The sequence below is a fragment of the Ranitomeya variabilis genome, chromosome 5 (assembly GCF_051348905.1).
Source record: "Ranitomeya variabilis isolate aRanVar5 chromosome 5, aRanVar5.hap1, whole genome shotgun sequence".
Lineage (NCBI taxonomy): Eukaryota > Metazoa > Chordata > Amphibia > Anura > Dendrobatidae > Ranitomeya > Ranitomeya variabilis.
This window is the reverse complement of record NC_135236.1, coordinates 218271049-218290955: the sequence shown is the minus strand read 5'-3', so window position 1 is coordinate 218290955 and position 19907 is coordinate 218271049. Positions and strand designations below refer to the sequence as shown.

General features: G+C 46.1%; 1 long non-coding RNA gene across 1 annotated transcript; it reads left to right on the top strand.

Annotated features, from left to right (window-relative positions):
* The first annotated feature begins 12889 nt into the window (after positions 1-12889).
* Positions 12890-19498, top strand: LOC143775543 (uncharacterized). Its single transcript, XR_013215660.1, has 2 exons — positions 12890-13122; positions 17728-19498. It is a non-coding gene; the product is annotated as an uncharacterized LOC143775543 (long non-coding RNA).
* The last annotated feature ends 409 nt before the right edge of the window (positions 19499-19907 follow it).

Below are 19907 nucleotides of genomic sequence, written 5' to 3'. Positions count from 1 at the left end.
TTTTTTTCTCCCCATGAGCCATTAGTTTGGGGTTGGGTTTTCTGTGTGGGGGGTTACACTTTATATTGCTATTTGATCTCTATGTCCTGTGTATTTTGGATGGTGTGTATTTTTTAATTATGTTTTAACTGTTTGTGATGTTTTTGAATTGTTCAATAAAATCAGCTTTGTATTTTTATAACTTTATGTAGTATCATTGGTGTGCGAGCCTTGGCAGTAATGCCTTTTCTTTTTGGTTTCTTGCAAATTTGTTGATTACTGACCTTGCACCCATTACTTGTCGTATTATTATATGGTAGTGCGCCCAATGGTTTGTTTATTTGACATATGTGCATTAAAGAAAACACTCCGGGTTACATCACAGTGACAAGCCATCTCTGTGACACATACCTCCCGTCGACTATACGACCCTTAGCCACGCTACAGGGAGAAATGGTTGTTGTGGTAAAGAGTTCTCAAAATTAGTGCTTTAGTGAAGATACCAAATTTTTCAATTAAACTTCACAATAAGCTGTCATGTGGATACACTGTTACTAGTCATTAAATGTATATACTACATATAAAAAAAATAGAAAAAGCAGTTATTTGTTTTTCCTTTTTAGTGGGTCCTTGAAGTTACTTATAATTTGGTCAGTAGGGGTAACCATCTCAGGTATGGACCCCTACTTTGGAGGGGTGTCAATCACAGTATGACAACTTGGTATGGAGGGGTAACCATCTCTGGTATGGTCCCCTGGGGTAACCATCTCAGATATGGCCCCCTGGTCTGGAGGGGTAACCATCTTGGCTATCGCCCCCTGGAGTTGTGGGGTAACCATCTCGACTATGGCCACCTGGTGTGGAGGGGTAACCATCTCAAGTATGACCCCCTGGTATGGAGGGGTACCCATCTTGGGCATGGTCCCCTGGTGTGGAGGGGTAACCATCTCAAGTATGATCCCCCTGGTATGGAGTGGTAACTGCAGCGCCCCAGAGTCCTGGTCGTTGCAGTACTGATGCTCCGCCGCTAAGGGGAGTGATGGTACGTCTGATGGCTCTTAAGGAGTTCACCTGACCAGGTATCACAGTCACACTTTACACTTCACATTCTGGCCACCAGGGGGAGCAAAGGGTTCTATGTATTAGGCTACTCCTCACAATCTGGTAAAACTGGGGGCTGGATAGGAAGTTAGTCAGAAGCTGACTGGGTTGGATCCAGGCAACATCCTGTGGCAGAGGGTGTTGCAGGGGAAGATTCAGGGGGGGTCTCTGTCAGGGGTGGGATCCTGACAGTGGCCTAGCAAACAGAACAGAACGTTACGGAGCCGCGCCTACACTCGAATGCGGTGGCATCCTAAGAAAGGAATAGAAACGAGGTTTACTGTGGAGAAGTGAGAAACGAGATCGCAGCAAAAAGGAGATAAAGCCAGTAGGAGTCGTGCCGTAAGATCGAGGCAACATCCTACTGAGGCGCGTAGCCGGTGGCCAGAACGCCGAGGAAGTATTAGGCTTCAAGCAATACTTCAAACAGCGGCAGGACAGTTAAGTTTAGGTTGGCTGTCTCACCTAAATCACCTAAGCAGACATAGGGGGCAATTGTGGGAGAGGGGCGACGCTAGGGTCCCGGAAGAACTCCAGGCCTACCCGTCATACGGGTGCGTCCTATCCATATCATCTGGGGGATGGAGAAAGAACATCAGAATAGATACGAGTTGTGAGAGAGAAGAACATCAGAAACAGACACAACAGTTGTGAGGACTGTCCCATGGTGCTCAGCAGGGAGGTACTACAACACACAGGCGCTAGAAGGTAGGCACTGATTTCCACCTGCAAAGGAAACTCTGGATGTGCCTTCGGACCGGCCGGTCTCAGCCAGCTGTGTTAGCAGTGCTCTGGATTGAGGATCCTGAAGCCTTCAGTAAAGAGGTAAAGAGACTGCAACCCTGTGTCCTCGTTATTCATCGCGACCTGCACTACGCACCATCATCACATCTTTCATTGGGCGCCCCTTAGCAGGGTCACGGACCGGGTCTAGCCACCGTGACAACCCCAGAACTGAGACAGAGAGGCCCGGTACCGAGTACCCCGCGGCCCTGTGACTGGGGGCGCTCCATAACCAGCTTGGGTATGGCCCTCTGGTGTGGAGGTGTAACCATCTTGGGCATGGTTCCCTGGTGTGGAGGGGTAACCATCTCAGGTATGGACCCATGGTGTGGAGGGATAACCATCTCAGGTATAGCCCCCTGGTGTGGAGTGGTAACCATCTCGGATATGGCCCCCTGATGTGGAGGGGTAATCAATTCAGACATGGTCCCCTGGTGTGGAGGAGTAACCATCTTGGGTATGGGCCCCTGGAGTGGAGGGGTGACCATCACTGTATGGCCCCCTGGACTCCAGAAGCATTTATATCTTATAACACATTGTTAGGGTGAAGTTACTGGGGTCATGGCAATCATATTTTGCATGCCTACAAAATAAACTGGCTCCTCCGAGCTAGAAACAGCTACTGGAGGGGAGAAGAAAAAGAGGTAGGCATGCTTTTCCATACAAGCTGTAGCTTCAAGGACCCACTTTTTTTCATGTGACTTGAGAACGCTGAGGCACAGATTTTGACTGTTTATATTGACAAACTCCTGTTTCTTTCAAGGTTGTCATCTAGACAATGCAGTAATCTAGTGCATTAAACTGAATAGCAATGTAATTTGGGTGCCCTTGAGTTGGTGGGAGTGACTAAGGGTAGAGTAAGCAACTGCATAAGCACAAAGGGCAATATGCCTATTCCTGGTGCCCTTGAGCCAGTGGGAGCAGCTAAGGGTAAAGTAATCAAGTGACTTGATGGAAATGTCCAAGGCAAAGCAGGAGCCATCCGTTCATGAAGAGGATGAGACTTCAATCTTCAAGTGTATATTAGAGGTACCCGAGAACGTGCAAGTGAGGTGGTTGTAGGGGTTTCACTCACTCAGGTGCGATGGCTGACACTTCAGGAGGCACGTTCCTTTAAAAAGTTCATAGGTTTATTACGTCATAAACCATGTGGCAAAATAACAGCAAACAAATAGCCTTTAGTTCAGGAAAAGGAAAAACAAAGTGTCCAGTCCACCAGGCTCTGACCTGGAACTTTAACACACTCATAAGCCTAGCAGCTCCACACATATCCACTGTGTTAAGTATTAGGCTTTCTTTTATAGGTCTAACCACACCCAGAACCCATCACATGATCAGGCATGTGGTTGTGACATCACCACAGGTCCTGACAGACATATAGGTAGCTATGGCTACATCACAGCGGCAAGCCATCTATGCGACACATATCTCCCGTCGATTAGACACCCTTTAGCCACGCTACATGGTGCATGAAAATTTTAGGAAGGCGGTGGAAGCGTGTAGTGTGAACTGGGAGCCAGAGTCTAATCAGTTAGTTATACTGTCGACTACGGAAGTCACGGTGAAGCGGGTGGCTATCCTGAGTGACATGACCCTACACTGTCTTCGCACAAAACGGAGGATCCTGAAGAAGCCGCTCGACGTCTGGAGCGTGCAAAACAAGCTCAAACTCAGTCACTCAGTCGGAACTGGTGGTGGACATCATTCAAGTACCCAGAAGTCTGGTGAGAAAATTTATTGGGAGACTTGGGAGAGTAATGCAGGAAATCATAGATAAGTCCGGTGTGGCGAGAGAGAGTATTTCCGCTGATGACGAAACCCATGTAGCTGGTGAAGATGGGATGGTTCCATTCTTCATTGCTGGGTCAATCGAGAGCCTTGAGAATATCTGAATGTTCCTGGAATATCGCATGGCATACCTAGGAGAGGTAGAGCAGCTGAGACTTGAGAGACTGCAAATTAATAAACAGCTGCAGGAAAGGCGAAGAAAATGGCGAACACTTTCAACCCAAGGTATGGAGAGTCTAAGGGGTTCTTTAAAAGGTGGAAGTACTCAACCAAAAGATAAATAAAAGACTGCTCTTTGGGTAATAAAGACAATAGGAGAAATTGTCAACAGGGAGACAACCGAAGGTGGCCTAATGGAAGAGTACAAGGAAGAGTTAGAAGAAGTGACTCTTCTGTGAGCTCAGGGCTGAGTGACCTAGGCGAAAGACATAGTAGCAGATGTGGTGACAAAAGGTCAGACCAGACAGAAGGTATGGGTGCCAGGGAATCACCACACCATACTGACCGCTGGGGATGGGGGTGGTCTGACAAAGGGACAACTCTATCCGACAAAGGGAAAACTCTATCAGAGGAGGTGACGGAGTAGGGTGACAGATGGTTCCAAAAGGGTTCAGTGACAGGGCCCGATTGTGACAGATGGTGTGACTTTCAGAGGCGGATCTCTGGTCGGGTAATAGAAGATGCCAAGCCCCACGGTTTTAGGCAGAGGGGGGAGGTATGTGGTATGGCGAGTGGCCATGTGGTTAATGGGCGGTATGTATCACAGAGGTGGGTGGCCTTGTGATGGAAGCCTGGGCTTATTTTGCTCAGCAGATCTACTGCTGAGTGTTACTATACATTGGGAATGCTTCCAGGTGACTTGGAGAGATGGGTGGGTCCAGTCACCTACATACCTCACCCAAGGGTGTGTGTCTGAACACCCAAGATGGAGTCTGTGAGTTGGTGGGGGCAGTGCTGTCTAGGCTGAGCCAGAAAGAAGAGGCCTGTGGTATACCTCTGGAGAGGACTCCTCTGAGGATAAGAGGAATCCGGGAACCCGTGCGGTTATCACGGACAGTTAACGGACACTAATCTGTGTTAGGCACACCAAGGCTCAGCGAGCACCGTGGGTACTATAGAGCCGAACGGTTACCAGAAGGCGCACGGGGTGCTACATATTATCAAGTAACTGAGACTCAGTTTGTGGTGTGTATTAATAAACTGAATGGACTGTTTAACCCTGAGTGTCCCAGCATATGCCTCAACGACCAGCCAAGTGAGCACCCCCCATCCACAGAGAGTGGCGAAACATCGCTCTCTCTCTCTCTATATATATATATATGTACCTGTGCAGAGTGTTTATATGTATTTGCGGGGGGAAAGAATGTGGGACCAGACAGGTCCCATGACCCAGGTAGAGGGGGTGTGGCAAAGCCAGGCAGTGAGAAGAAAGCACGGTAAAGTGCTCTCAGTTTCCCACCAGTGGTGAGAGCAGAGAGAGGGGTGCGGCGAGCTCCGCAGTTACAGAGGCAGTGCAGAGACATGCCTTGGCAGAGCTTAGGCGAACACTCCAGTGAGCCAGTGAGGGTTCGGAGCGCTGCTCGCCCAGCCAAACAGAGTGCAGTGCTCGCGTGGAGGAGCGGGTGTCAGTGGCAGGACCCAGAGGTGCGTTCCCCATTGCTGATATATGTGCAGCAGCGCACGTGTGGAACAGACACTACTGCAGCGCTCCCCACTTTTGTACAGTAGTTATCTGTGTGTGTATAATGTATAATATATTTATATACACACACAGGGCCGTATTTAGAGTTTCTACTGCCCTAGGCACTTTTAGTGCCGCCTCCCCCTTTGGTGAGTATGACACTATCGGCAGTGACTTTGGCAAGAATCGCTGATGTGAAAGTTGCCTTTTGCAGCAGATCGGGCAGTTTTTCTGCATCTGCCGCGTAACGGATCACTTACGGCAACACTGCGTTCGGCCTCGTTCATTCCCTATGGGATTTGCGGCACTTGCCATGATCTGGCAAATGCGGTACCATACCTCCCAACTTTTGAAGAAGGGAAGGAGGTATAAAGTTTGCGGCGCGCTTAGTGTGCCGTGGCAAATTTTAGGCCACGCCTCTGAGCACACCCATTTCACAACTAGTCACACCCATATCCACATCCCAACCACAGCCATTTAGCACTGCTGATCACACTGTTTTATATACAATAATTATAAACAAAAAAATATGGCCACAGTGCTCCATACTGGATAATGGCCACACATGATGCTCAATACTGTATAATGGCCACACATGATGCTCCATACTGTATAATGGCCCCACACGATGCTCAATACTGTATAATGGCCACTCATGATGCTCAATACTGTATAATGGCCACATATGATGCTCCATACTGTATAACGGCCACCACACATGATGCTCCATACTGTATAATGGCCACACACAGTTCTCCATACTGTATAATGGCCACACATGATGCTCAATACTGTATAATGGCCACACATGATGCTCCATAGTGTATAATGGCCACACATGATGCTCCATAATGTATAATGGCCACACAGTGCTCCATACTGTATAATGGCCACACATAGTGCTCCATACTGTATAATGGCCATACACAGTTCTCCATACTGTATAATGATCCCACATGATGCTCAATACTGTATAATGGCCACACATGATGCTCCATACTGTATAACAGCCACACATGATGCTCCATACTGTATAGTGGCCATTGGCCACACATGATGCTCCATACTGTATAACGGCCACACATGATGCTCCATACTGTATAATGGCCACACATGATGCTCCATACTGTACAATGATCCCACATGATGCTTAATAGTGTATAATGACCCCACCTCCTGTATGCATGGCTCATATTCCCCCTCCTGTATGCATGGCTCATATTCCCCCCCTGTATGCATGGCTCATATTTCCCCCCCTGTATGCATGGCTCATATTCCCCCCCTGTATGCATGGCTCATATTTCCCCCCCCTGTATGCATGGCTCATATTCCCCCCTGTATGCATGGCTCATATCCCCCCCCCTTGTATGCATGGCTCATATTTTCCCCCCTGTATGCATGGCTCATCTCTCCACCCCACCCCCCACTCCTATCTTACCGTCCTCCTTCATCCCCCCTCCCCTGTCCCCCCATCCCTCATACTTACCTGTTCCTCACCGCACGACCGTGCCGACATCCCTCTGGCTCTGTCCCGACTCCCGGCGCAGCACCTTCTTCCTGTGTGAGCGGTCATGTGGTACCGCTCATTAAGGTCATGAATATGTGCATATTCATAACCTTAATGAGCGGTACCACGTGACCGCTCATTCAGGAGCGCTGCAGAAGCCGAGACCAGGCATCGCTGGAGCAGGGTTAGTATCGTCTTCAAGGAGGGCAGGCGGCCGGGCGGGGGGGGGGGGGTGAGGTCGGTCGGGAGGTGACCCAGCTTTTATAAAAAAAAAAAAATACCAACAAACCTTGCTCAGGTGCTGCCCCCTGCATTGTCCCCGCCCTAGTCACGTGCCCTCACGTGCCTAGTGGCAAATACGGCCCTGTACACACATACACACAGTCATGGCTGGAAGTGTTTTCATGTATCGATGTGTACTTTGGTTATTTGTACATGTATGTGTGTACACACACACTGATAATAGTACAATATATTTTATATACACATGTGTAGACAGTATGTGTAAAGGTAAACATCACTTAACGTGGGTTCCCGGGGCCAGAAAAATTGCCAATGCATCTGCATCGGGCCCAGAAGTGGAGTGAGGCCACAGACACCAGCGAATATTTCAGCTCGATCTGCATCCTCAGACACACATTCAGCTGACATATATTGTAGCAGGGGTGATCCGCCAGTTCCGCTGCAGTACACACCACTGACCAAATTGCGTCCAGCATCCGACCTTGGTGTGCCTATTAATGGAGGGGCATATGGCAGTGACGACATGAGCGATAGTGGGGATGCCGAAGTCAGCCAGTGGCTGTTGCGACGGTTGCAGAAGAGGACGCCGCGTGGCGTGGGAGCAGAGAAAGGTACTCGTGTAGAATAGTTTTTTTTCATGTCTTGTAGAAGAACAAGACAAATTATCAGAGAAAGGGAAATATAGCACTATGCCTGACATGGTGTCCCCTCCTCTCTCCATGCAGGTGTAACAGAGGCCAAGGAGGTAGTCGTGGCAGAGGGTGGTAGTACTTGCACACCCTGGCCCTCCGTCACATAAATACATTGTCCCTTCTGTTGTGTGTTGGATGGCTCACTTACTTGCACATCCGAGTCCTCTCCAGTCTGTTGGGGGTTTTCTTTCCCAAATATCATGCAAAGACAGACAGAGTCCAAATTCAGTTTTAAACGTACAACTTTACTCAATTCTTGTCTCAGCTCGTCTAGAGTAATCACAGGTACAACACAGGATCCTTCACACATCATAACCTTTCCTTTCCCTGTGCCGTCTCGTACACCCCTAGGAATATCTGAGGTCGTACCATCATCTCCAGTACCGCAGAGTTCTGTCTGGCCAGCCTAACTACTTTCAGGAATTCCCTGTCTGTTTCACGTCGGACACTTAGGCGTCTTCCCACAGGATCCTTCACACATCATAACCTTTCCTTTCCCTGTGCCATCTCGTACACCCCTAGGAATATCTGAGGTCGTACCATCATCTCCAGTACCGCAGAGTTCTGTCTGGCCAGCCTAACTACTTTCAGGAATTCCCTGTCTGTTTCACCCCGGACACTTAGGCGTCTTCCCACGTAGTTTACTGCAACCATGTTGAAGCTGCCCTTTATTCCTTCATCTCCCAAATGACCATTGCTCCTAGACCCTCGACGAGCTGGGCTCCTTTGCTTGAATGTTGCATGGCACAGCTGCCCTGTCTGGGCTCCCAGGCCCTACTACACAAATTCAGGAAGCTTTCTCTACCTTATACAGTTGGCCCCTCCTAACTTAACTAGTTCCTATCTTATTTAGATCTTATTATTAGTCAGATTCAGATCTTATCCAAATACTACACTTTCCCTATCTATACAATACTGGAACATACCGTATTTTTCGGATTATAAGATGCTCCGGATTATAAGATGCACCCCAAATTTTCATGAGAAAAATAGGAAAAAACCTTTTTTTAATAAAATGGTGATGCTTCTTATAATCCATACGTCTTAGGCTACGTTCACATTTGCGTTGTGCGGAGACGCAACGCACAACGCATGCAAAACGCAGCTTTTTGTGACGCATGCGTCCAATTTTGGCATGATTTTCGGTGCAAAAAAATGCATCATGCAGTGTCCTGTGTGCCCTGACACTTGCGCCAAAAATTATGCATGCGTCACAAAACGCAAGACAACACATGTCCATGCGCCCCCATGTTAAATATAGGGGCGCATGACGCATGCGCCGCTATGCGTCGCCGAACCTGCGCCCGACGCAACGCAAATGTGAACGTAGCCTTATTGCTTACCGGGGGTGGTGGCTGCGGTGAAGCGTGGGTCCCAGGGTCGCTGCTGGAGGAGGCAAGAGTGGAGCGTTGCCACAGGCTGGGATGAGGGGGTGTTCCAAAGTGTGGCATGTTGCTGCGGGTGTCCCGATGGCTGTGTCCCATTGGCAGTGCTGCGCTGTGTCCCCAGTTGCAGTGCTGTGCTGTGTCCACTGTCCATGGTGGCGGTGCGGTGCTGCGCTGTGTCCCGGTGCTGCGGGGGGCACTGCTGACATTTTGTGAAAGGCCAGAGCCCCCTACAAGTTCTTCCATGGTTTCCTGTGCGGCGGTGGACTCCGGGAAAATGGCTGCCGGGGGGCGGCACATGTGCAGATCGAGATCTCGGCACCGTGATCTCAGGAGATAAGAAACGTGTAAAGTTTTATTCTCATGTGGGACTAGCTATCCCCTTCTGTCTTGATCTCCAACAATGTTTTTAAGAGGATTTGAATAAAGTAAAAGTTTTTTATTATCAAGAAGTTGTGCTGGATCATTATGGATTTATTTCCCCCTCTGTATGTGAAGCACCCGCTAGGGCCGTGGGGTACTCGGGCTGGATCCGATGGTTCTTCAGGGTTTGTCACGGCAGCAGTGACCCGGTCCGTGGCCCTGCGCATCCAAGAAAATTGAAATGAAGGAGAAATAAAGTTTATAGGGGATTAGTTTGTGACGCCACCCGTGGTGATTGGCAATAAGAAAATGGCTGACGCTGCGGTTCAGGTCCACTGGAGCGGTTGGTAACGCAGCAGAGGTTTTACAGCTCTCCACGGGTAGAGCTAGGCCCATGGGCGACATACCACCTGTTCAACCGGTGCGGCTGCACCGGGGCCTGGAGGCTCGAGCGGGCTCCTGCAGGGTGGCTAATAATAAGGGCAATCTGGCCATGAGGCTTTGGGGGGGCCCTAGCCAGATTTCCCTCATGTGCGGCAGGCAGGGAGCAATCCCTGCAGCTCCGCTGCCTGCAAGAAAAAATGGCAGTGGCGCAGAGCTGCAGGGAATGGATCCATCCTGCTTCCTGCCCATGCTTCCTGTCTCACACAGCAGCGGCTGAATGACATCATCATTCAGCGCTGCCGCTGTGCGAGACAGGAAGCTGCCGGCGATAGTGCGGCTTCAAGATACCGTGCGCAGAAGTGAGGTGTGCGTGTGTGTGCAGAGAGGTGAATGGTGCTGTGTGTGTGTCTGTGTGTGTGTGTGTGTAGGTGGAAGAGAGGGCAATGATGGGGGTGATGGGGCAGAAAGCAATGATTGGTTTGACGGACAGGGCAATGATGGGAGTGATGGGGCAAAAGGCAATGATTGGGTTGATGGAGAGGGCAATAATTTTGGTGGTGGGGGAGGAGGAAATGATGGAAGTGGTGAATGGACAATAATGTGGGTCGTGGTGAGGAGGAAATGATGGAGGAGGTGTAATGGGCAATGATGGGGGTGGTGGGGGAAAAGACAATGGTGGTGGTGAAAAGGGCAATGATGGGGATGGTGGGGGAGGAGGAAACGATGGAGGTCATGGAATGGGTAATGATGGGGGTGGTGGGGGAGAAGACAATGATGATGGCAGTGGAAAGGACAATGATGGGGTGTTGGGGGAAAAGACAATGATGGTGGTGGTAGAAAGGGAAATGATGGAGGTGGTGGATGGGTAATGATGGGGGTGGTGGGGGAGAAGACAATGATGATGGCAGTGGAAAGGACAATGATGGGGTGGTGGGGAAAAGACAATGATGGTGGTGGTAGAAAGGGAAATGATGGAGGTGGTGGAATGGATAATGATGGGGTGGTGGGGAGAAGACAATGATGCTGGCAGTGGAAAGGACAATGATGGGGTGGTGGGGAGGAAGCAATGATGGAGGTGGTGGAATGGGCAATAATGGGGTGGTTGGGAGAAAGCAATGATGGAGGTGGTAGAAAGGGAAATGATGGAGGTGGTGGAATGGATAATGATGGGGTGGTGGGGAGAAGACAATGATGCTGGCAGTGGAAAGGACAATGATGGGGTGGTGGGGAGGAAGCAATGATGGAGGTGGTGGAATGGGCAATAATGGGGTGGTTGGGAGAAAGCAATGATGGAGGTGGTGAAGAGGGCAATCATGAGGGTGGGGGAGAGGGCAATAATGGGATGCAGGGGGAGGAAGACAATGAGGGGTGTGGGGGATTGGGATGGGAGGAAGGGGGATTTATAATGGATTTAGGAACAGGGGGAGGTGGAGGAAGACTGTAATAATTATAGGGAATAACTCAGGAGACTCTTTGCATGGAACAAGACAACAACCGGACACAGTTTTATAAGTGGTAAAATCTATATTATCACACGGTGATTCAAACAGGTGCAGAGAGAAACTCAAGTCCACAACACTTGGTGTAAATATTAAATGCAGCTTAACAGTCTATAGGAAACTTCAGAGGAAAATGCAATCACGCAGAAAGTCTATAAAGCACAATTATTCTTGAGGATACTTGACACAAATAAGTCCTTGTTTTAGTCCAAACACAGATAGCTATGCTTATAAGGCAGTTCAAATAATATCTTAGCACAACCAGGGAGGCCTGGGTAATAGTCTCAGGTAGGGTTGAGCGAAACGGATTGGACAAATTACAAAATCGACGACTTTCATGAAACCCGACCCGATCCCAGTGTGGGATCGGCCATGTGGTCGGCGGTCATCGCGCCAAAGTCATGTTTCGTATGACGTGTTCAGCGCCATTTCTCAGCCAATGAAGGAGGACACAGAGTGTGGGCAACATGATGACATAGGTCTCGGTCCCCACCATCTTAGAGAAGGGCATGACAGTGATTGGCTTGCTTTCTGCAGCACCACAGGGGGTATAAATGGGCGTGCACGCCGACCGCCATCTTACTTCTGCCGATCTTAGCATAGGGAGAGGTTGCTGAAGCTTCGTCAGAAGAAGGGCTATAGTTAGGGAGGGAAGATTAACCCCCAAACCGCTTGTGCTGTAGCGATTTCCACTGTCCAACACCACTTTTGTTTTGCAGGGACAGTGGAGGCTATATCTTTGTGCATCAGCTCTGTAGCTTATTAGGGTGCCTTATAAGGCTCCCTGATAGCTGCATTGCTGTTTGCACCGCTGCTGTGCAAACCCACTGCTTTTTTAAAAGCAAAAATCATGTTGCTCCTTTCTGCAGTTATCTTGTTTATTTGTCCACACTTTTGTGTGCAGCAGTCCTTTTTGTTGCTGCTATACTTGTCCTGAGATCATTGTAGGGAGATTGAAATTGTACTACAGTCCTTGGATTTTTTGCAGATATCTTCCAGCCACTTTCTGCCACTTACATTGTGTTGTGTTACACACTGTGCCTGAGTTGTGGTGCTGTCTCCGCCCAAAAAAAGGGAGATTCAAAGTGTCACAAAGTGGATATACGTCAGTTCTGTTAGTTTGTCGTATATCAGCCAGCCACGTTCTGCCACTTACCTTGTGTTGTAAAATACACTGGGCCTAAGTTTGGGTTCAGTCTCCCCCCAAAAAAAGTGAGATTGAAAATCTCACAAAGTGGTGTAGAGATCAGATTGAAGAATCCATTTTGTCTTCCTATTCAGAGACGTCTGGCTTTATATGAAGAAACTTGAGCAAATAGACATTTCCTTTTATGGACGCATTCCTTCTTGTTATTGTGACCTTTAACCTACATTCCAGAAGTTGAACGTTATTAGTAGAATAGATACTCTTTGTTAGAGAATATGAGCGCTTGTACGCATGTCTGTAATGCTTATCTCTTTGCCATATAAAAAGAGGGGTGAGAGACCAGGGGGGCCAGATGCGCTCCTGGGCGATCCCTGCATATGATCACACAACTCTTGTGCTGCGTGTCATTACTTGGATTCCTATATTAGTAAGCCGGGGACTGATAAGGACTCAACATTTCCTGGCGCTCGAACAGGGACCCGAGGTGAGAGTATTTACTCAAGATTTACCTGCGGATACGGACAACGGAGATCTGGGATAATGGACGGCAAATGAAAAAAACCTGGCCAGGTAAGAGACATTATTAGTTCTCTTTTATCTGCCCTGTATTATCCGAAAGATCTCTATGAGCCGTGTCATGCTGGGTTAGTCTAGTAGTGAGTGGATACCTATAGAACTCGGGTTACCATATTGTATAGATTTATGAGTCTAGTCCCTGGCAGTGTGTGAACAGTGTGTGAACAGTGTGTGAGCAGTGTGAAGGTTGTGACATGTTGTGAAAGAAGAACAGAAGTACGTAGAACAATAAGCCACGATTGTTAGAACAAGGTTATTGGTGAAGTCAGCCTAACTGGGTTATGAGGTAGCGTCCTTCTGGGAGACCTCCGCCCATGCTTGACTCTCCTATAGAACTTGTTTCTACATTCCCTGGATAAGGTGTGATAGAATGAGCCCAGGACGCGGTTTTCATGAGCCTGGGACAAGTATGCTAACTGACACAGAAAGTTTTGTGATCTGTATGGTGTTGCTGGGTCTGTGTGCATAATAGCACTTAAGTACGTCCTGCATATTAGAAGAAACGGAGCAGACAAGCCCTTCAATATTTTAGCTCCCTAGGAGAGAAGGCAACGAGACGCCACCAACAGAGGAAGTGGTTGTCCAAACGTCACCTGGGGTAGAAATAGCAAATATTGAAAGGATATTTTAGCTCCCTAGGAGAGAAGGCAACGAGACATCACCACAGTGATTGTCCAAACGTCACCTGGGGTAGAAATAGCTAAAATGAGAAATAAACAGACCAAAACCGTCTTAGGACAAGTGGAAGCAGCAGATATCATACAGGAAAGATGTGGAAAGGCAGTCAGAAGTCAGATTAGAAGAGTGAGAGGAAAATTGGGAATTTCAGAAGCACTTATGTTCAGTACAGAATGGGAAAGACTGAGTAAAGAACGAGGTGGAATTATCAAAGATAATGGGTGGGAAGAAATCATACATTGTATGATAGAGGTCTCAAAAACAGCTAAAGAGGAGAATTGGAAGTATGATCCAGACACTTCCAAATGGATCATGGGAAAGGGAAAAAGTTGTGATATAATCCCACCACCTTACCTAGATCCAAAAGCCCAATCATTTGTACCATCTGGAAGAGCAGAAGGAGGAAAACAGAGGGAAAGGGGATCAACAGGTGTGATTATGCAGAAATTTGGGCAAAGTATTGAAGAATATAGTCAAGAACTAGAAAATAGCTTTAGGGATGAAGGATTGGATTTGACTGATGCTTCAGTAAGGAGACTTTTTACAAAACAATTAATAGAGGGGCTAGATCCGAAAATCAGAGAAAAATTTAAATCCTCTACTCCAGATTGGAGAACAATTGAACAACCAAATATTGTGAAACAACGATGTTTAGGAATAGCCATGGATATGAGAGAGAATCGTAAGCCTGTTAGAATAGCACAAGCTAATACAGGAGGAAGAGTGAGACACAATTTTCCTTGCCACTACTGTAAGAAGCCAGGTCATTTCCAAAGAGAGTGCAGGAAAAAGTTGGCAGATATAAAGTCAGGCAAATTTGTTCCCAGAAATAACCCTCTCCAAACGGCCAATCAGCAGAAATCTACCATCATAGATGGTCCCATATCAGATTCAGATTGACTCGATGTGTTACAAACTTCCCTACCAGCTAGGAGACCTATGATACAGGTGAATGTGGGGGGGAGAGAGATTCCATTTTTGATAGATACAGGTGCAACTTCCTCAATTTTGAATCAAGATTTTCTTCCAAATCCGGAAGATATTTCAGAACAAACAACTTTTGCTGAGGGTTATGATGGGGTAATTCGAACACTGCCATATACTGTGCCCCTAGAGGTCTCATTAGGACCTAAATGTTTTGCATCCAGATTTTTGTATGCCAGAGGTGCCCCAACATGTCTGTTAGGAACTGATGTACTAAAGAAATTAGAAGCTAACATCAATTTTAGGGAAGATGGCACAGTTATGTTGACTATCCCTGATGATGCAGAAACATTAGAACAATATGTCAGAATTCAGGCTTTTGAGGATTATGCTGAAGAAAAAGAGTACACCACAGATCTAGATCTCTCAATGGTCCCAGAAACACTGTGGGCACAGGGTGACACTGATGTGGGATTATTGCATATCTCTCCTGTAAAACTATCTGTGCAACCAGGAACTGTTCTCCCACAGCTCAGACAATACCCTGTGAGTGCCCAGCAGGAATTAGCGATTACAAAACAGATAGAGGGATATAGAGAGAAAGGAGTTTTGGTAGAGATACAATCACCTGCTAACACTCCTCTGTATCCAGTCAAGAAGAGAACTCTTGATAAGGGTTCTATGCCCAAATATCGTATGGTACATGATCTAAGAGAAATAAACAAAGTTCTAGATCCTATCACCCCAGTTGTACCCAATCCTCATACGTTACTATCACAGATACCAGCCAGTTCTCAAGTGTTTACTGTAATAGATCTTTCAAATGCATTTTTCTCGGTTCCTTTACACCAAGATAGTTGGCATTTGTTTGCATTTACATTTAAGGGCAAACAGTTGGCGTGGACACGCCTTCCACAGGGAATGATACACTCCCCTACTCTTTATTCAAATGCCCTACAAACAGTCCTTCAGAGGTTTGAACCCGAACCACAGGTAGTAATTTTGCAGTATGTGGATGACCTACTACTTTGCTGCCCAGATCTAGAAACAGCAGAAAGGTCCACTGTGAGTTTACTATGTTTTCTAGGAAAAGAAGGGTGTAAAGTGAATAGACAAAAGCTACAAGTTTGTCAGATCAAAGTGGTCTTTCTAGGTCATTGCATTTCTCAAGGTAAAAAGCATCTTACACCTCAAAGAACTGAAGCAATAAGACAGATGAATGAGCCTAGAAATCATAAACAGCTACGAGCATTTTTAGGAATAGTGTCTCATTGTAGACAATGGATTATACATGCCAGTCAACTAATGCAACCACTGTATGACTGTGTAAAAAGTGAACCTTATTTGTTGACAAAAGAAGGTCAGATTTCGTTCCAACAATTAAAAGATGCCCTTGTTTCAGCTCCAGCGTTAGGGCTACCAGACTATCACATTTGCTAGGCTTCAGACTCTTAATTTAGCAACACTGCTACCTCTCGAGTCTGAAGGGGGGAATAAGGACACTGATCCACACGCAAATTTTTTCCCTACAGACACACATGATTGTACAGAGCTCATTTTACAAGAAACGGTAGGCTTACCCAATGTATCCGAAACACCACTTCAAAATCCAGATTTAGAGCTGTTTATAGATGGTAGTAGGTTTGCAGATGACACAGGTAACTTCCATACAGGGTATGCAGTTGTGTCAGAATCTGAAACTCTCAAAGCAGAGCCACTTCCACCGAAACAGTCTGCACAAGAAGCAGAACTAACAGCATTGATTGAAGCGCTAAAAATAGCTGAAAATCAGACAGCTAATATATACACTGATTCTAGGTATGCACATGGTATTGTGTTTGATTTTGGAGTAATCTGGAGAGCTAGAGGTTACAGGACAACCTGTAAAACATGCTTCTCTTATCAAACAGATCTTAGAGGCTGCACAAGAAACAAAAGAAGTAGCAGTAATTAAGGTAGCTGCACATGTGAGACTCGACACTAGGGAATCTAGGGGAAATGATAGGGCTGACAAAGCAGCCAAAGCAGCAGCAGTCAAACCCTTACAGCAGGTTCATACTGTAAACCCCACAGAAAATACTGAAGATAGACTGAGACAAGCACAGGAAGATGCAGGAGAAGAGGAGAGGGACAGGTGGAAAAAGGAAGGGGCAGAAGAACAAGCAGGAATTTGGAAGAAAGATGGACTAATATGTCTACCTAGAGCCTGGTATCCGATTGTAGTTGGTGGACTGCACCACCCTACTCATGTGTCTGCAAATGCAATGACACTACTGGCAAAGCAAGTCTGGTTGGCTCCAGGTTTTGGCAACTACGCAAGAGACTATTGTGCAACATGCGCTATATGCCTGGCACATAATCCCGGACAGACAACAAAGACCCCTATGAAGCACCACGTCCGACCTCTCTATCCGTTTCAGCGATTACAAATAGACTTTATCCAGCTGCCAAAAAGTAATGGGTATGAGTATGTGTTGGTGTGTGTGGACATGTTCTCAGGGTGGCCAGAGGCCTATCCAGTTCGGAAGGCTTCAGCTAAAAACACTGCTGTAAAGCTAGTTGCCGAACTGATACCCCGTTACGGTCTCCCTGAAGTGATCGAGTCAGATAGGGGTACTCATTTCACTGGAGAAATATTTCAAAATGTATTGAAAATGTTGGGTGTTGAAAGTCAGTTACACACTCCGTATCATCCTCAAAGTTCCGGTAAGGTGGAACGCATGAATGGAACTTTAAAATTAAAAATACAGAAAGCCATGGCTGAAACAGGAAAGCCTTGGACAGAATGCCTTCCACTGGCCCTTTACTCAATACGCAATACCCCAAGGGGTAAGACTAAACTGTCTCCATATGAAATTTTGTTTGGCAGGACTGCCAATTTAGGATGTTATTTTCCACAGTAACTTGTGTTAAATATTGAATCATTGACTTCTTATGTGCAAAATCTTCAGAAACAATTAACTAAGGTGCATGCACAAGTTTTTGCTTCCCTTCCAGATCCTGACAACACTGAAGGAAGTCACAAGTTGGAACCAGGTGATCAAGTCTATGTAAAAAGACACACCAGAAAGGCTCTTGAACCAAGATTTGACGGACCCTTCCAAGTCCTGTTGACAACACCTACATCAGTCAAGCTTGAAGGAAAGGCATCATGGATACATGCAAGCCATTGCAAAAGAGCAGTATAAAACTCATAACATTGATGTTAATAGTATTAACCTCAACGGAGGCATGGGATAGACTAAATTCTTTAACCCCTTTGAATAATAGATTCGTGCAACATCATAGAAAATTAGTACATGACTTGTTAAATAATACACAACCCCTAGCAGATTGTTGGATCTGTACCCATTCACCAGTATCAGCCACAAGTATACCTTTTCTAGCAGTTCCCGTGTCAGTTGAAGAAATATTCGCTTGGCCTAATTGTTCAGACAACCTGGCCAACAACCAAATTGGTAATACTAGGCTGTGGAATACTACAATCGCCATACCAATTGTGGGATGGGTAGAATTTCCTTGGTGGCAGGGTAATCTTACAGGAAGAATAGGCAACTTACAATATTTTGCATTCAGGGGAGGAAAATGGGTACCTAGAAATAAGACTGGATTAACTGATCTAGGACAGGTCCCCACTGAAAATCTACAGCTCAGTTTCAGTACAACCACCGACTCTTCTTATGCTTTCAAACCTACAATGTTGGAAAGGTACATACATAATAGAAAATGGGAACATTCTGCGTTGTTCCCCCAAGGTGATGCAAACAGTTGTACAAGCAAACTGGGGAACCTGGTTTGTAATAAATCCGATGAGTATATCAGAGGAATGCCTTTATGTGGGAATCCCGCAGCCGGGTACTGTAGCCCCTTGGGACAAAAACCCTCTTGGTGTATGCTTCAGAATGTATCTAGATTTGTGGATTTGGCTCACAGATTGGTATTGCAGCACTCAGCACTATGGGATCTGCCTGAAGGTACATTTTGGATATGCGGAGAAGGAGCATATAAATGGCTTCCCGTAGGTATAAAGGGTACTTGTACATTAGGACGCCTAACCCCGGCTACTTTCATAATTCCAAATAAACAAGTGAATATGCAAGCCGTGCCCAAGCACACACTGTATAAAAGAGCTGCAGATAACTCACCACGTCCCTCAGGGAGACCACACATAGTGCAAATGGGTATAGCCAATAAAATTGTCAGTTCTATTTTTATTTATCCTATGTTAACACAGATGTGGGATAAATTAGTTAGAGCTACGGATTATTTAGATGATCAGATCTGGGATATATTGGATATACTAAATACTAGTATAGCTGTACAGAATCAGCTCATAATAGTCATCAACCAACATACCCTGGTATTGGATTATCTAACTGCCTCACAAGGGGGTATGTGTCAAATCATCGGACCCACCTGCTGTCATTATATAGACCCGAATAGTACTATGAGTATGACATTTAAATTAAAGGATGTACAACGACTCAGAGATCAGTATGATAAAGACAATGACCAGAATAAGGATAGCTGGTGGTCTGATACTTTCTCTTTTCTCAACCCAGCCAACTGGTTCAGAGGGATTGGTGGGTGGGTTGCTGGGATCATGCAGAGCATAATACATATAGTTATGATTATTGTAGTCATATACGTACTATTTCAGATTGTGCTCAAGAGTATCTCAGTATGCACAGATAAATTTTGTGTAATAGATGCAAGAGTATAAATTTTCTTCTTTATTCTTATGTTATCCTCTAGTGATTCTAATTAATATTACCGTACTAATTTTTGTTTTTATATTTTAGTATACTTATTGCAAAACAAAGAAAAGGTTGTGAGAGTTAAACGGAAGAATTGATACTAGATTTGATTTTCTTATTAATAATATAAGTGTGTACATGTGTAATACCAAAAATAAAGGCTTTGTCTTTGGCCCTGTGGTAATCTAAAATATGGATATGTTAAAGGGGGATTTGTGATAGATTATAAAAGGAATATGTCAAAGGGGGAATTGTAGAGATCAGATTGAAGAATCCATTTTGTCTTCCTATTCAGAGACGTCTGGCTTTATATGAAGAAACTTGAGCAAATAGACATTTCCTTTTATGGACGCATTCCTTCTTGTTATTGTGACCTTTAACCTACATTCCAGAAGTTGAACGTTATTAGTAGAATAGATA